Genomic DNA, 2500 nt, shown 5'->3' on the forward strand with positions numbered 1-2500 from the left:
TATATATATATATATATATGTGTGTGTGTGTGTGTGTATTCATACATACATATATATACACACCTCACACACACACACACACACACACACACACACACACACACACACACACACACACACACACACATATATATATATACATATATGGACAGCAATCTGCTTTCTAGAACTTGAACAACTGCACAAAGAATAAACCAGCAACTACATACAGTATATAATTTGTCCAAGAAGTATATACCTAAAACGAAATCCTTGTACACAAACCTTTGTTTTCATCTCACGTACAGACTCATCAAAGTTAAGTCCGAGGTTTTACATAATAAGAAGCTAGACTTTGATGTTACCTTACCTTCATACCAGGCCTATGTTAAACCTCAGAAGATTAAGTTAAGCTTTAAAAAGTATTTCAGTTGTGGTTTATTTGATATGAAGGCAAGTTTTGCTCTACCCACACTCTTTGCCATCTCCCCTACGCTGATGCTTTTATACATATCAGCTTGTCCCTGTGGTCCAACTTTTACCTACTTGGGGACACAGGTACTAAATACATACATATTCATTCGGTTGATTAAAAAAAAACGCATATTTGTTTTAGCTTACCTTTCTTTCTCTTGTGTCGTTTTCTTTGTTTTTCAATTTTTTCTCGTCGTTTTTTTTTTATGTATCGATGTTTGTGCATCTCTCTTTTTTTTTTATCTTTATCTCCAACAAATTGTTTCCACCTACATCAAATTCTCTCTCTCTCTCTCTCTCTTTCACTTATTATTATTATAATAATTATTAATATTATTATAATTATCATTATAATTATTATTATTATTATTATTATTATTATTATTATTATCATTATCATTGTTATTATTATTGTTATTAATATTATTGTTGTTATTATCAATATTATTATTATTATTATCATTGTTATCTTTATCGTTATCATTACTACTATTATTATCATTGTTATCATTATTATCATCATTATTGTTATTGTCATTATTATCATCATTACTATTATTACTATAATTATCATCATTATTTTAATTATCATCATTATTACATTTATCCTCATTATTTCACCATTATAGTTATTACTATCATTGTTATTAGTTTACTATACATGGTGCTGGAAGTCTTCATATTTTACTGCGAATCTTTTATCTTTTATCTTATATAAAGTTTAGTGCAAAATGGTGCAATTTCTACTTCTGAATTAACTTACCATTTAAGTAAAATATTCATATGTAAGGCTCGTATGAATGTAACCTTTAAGTTAACAATGGATGAAAATCAGTCTTCTATTTGGCAACTGTTCATCTCCGTTTTCTATGTGAAAGTTCAGTACACTTTTTTTGAAGTTCAGTACACTTTTTTGAAGTTCAGTACACTTTTTTGAAGTTCAGTACACTTTTTTTGAAGTTCAGTACACTTTTTCTGAAAATTCTGTATACATTTATGAAAGTTCAGTACACTTTTTTTGAAGTTCAGTACACTTTTTTTAAAAGTTCAGTACAATTTTTTTGAAGTTCAGTACACTATTTTAAAAGTTCAGTACACTGTTTTTAAAAGTTCAGTACACTTTTTTTTCGAAAGTTCCGTACACTGTTTTTAAAAGTTCAGTACACTTTTTTTTTTAAAAGGTCCAAACACTTATTTTTGAAAGTTCAGTGCACTTTTTTTTTGAAAGTTCAGTAGTTTTTATTTTTCAATTCTGTACCTTTTTTGAAAATTCAGTACACTTTTTTGAAAGTTCTTTACACTTTTTATAAGTTCAGTATACCTTTTTTGAAAGTTCAGTACACTTTTTTGAAAGTTCAGTACACTTTTTTTTTTTAGAAAGTTCAGAACACTTTTTTTTTAAAAATTCTATACACTTTTTTTTTCTAAGTTCCGTATACTTTTTAGAAAGTTCAGTACACTTTACTTGAAAGTTCAGTACACTTTTTTTTTAATTTTGTACACTTTATAAAAGTTCAGTACGCTTTTTTGTTTTTTTTAAAGTTTAGTACGCTTTTCTTGAAAGTTCTGTACATTTTTTTTAAAGTTCAATACACTTTTCCTGAAAGTTCAGTACACTTTTCTTGAAAGTTCAGTACAATTTTTTTTGAAAGTTCAGAACACTTTAAATAAAATCTTGACCACTTCCACCCACTGCTTGCGAGACTGACCAATCAATCTCTTTAATATGTCATACTTTCTTGCTAGTTCTGTACAGCTTGTTCAAGGTAGTACAGAAACTAGAGCGAGTCTGGGTTTTATATCTATTAATAGCACGCTGATGCATTATTCCAACTTGGGTACATAAACATATATATCGTATATGCTGCAATCTATAATATATGATATTGCCCACAAACACATTTTTGCAGGTCATAACGTATCGGGAATATGCAATTGGTGAAAGAAATACGCGTCGTATATCTTTGAAGACTAAGAATACATTTTTATGGTTCTTTCAAGCACATTGTCAGATATATTTTTTTTACGGATCGACAGGTATCGACAC

The sequence above is a fragment of the Penaeus chinensis genome, chromosome 8, assembly GCF_019202785.1.
Source record: "Penaeus chinensis breed Huanghai No. 1 chromosome 8, ASM1920278v2, whole genome shotgun sequence".
NCBI lineage: Eukaryota > Metazoa > Arthropoda > Malacostraca > Decapoda > Penaeidae > Penaeus > Penaeus chinensis.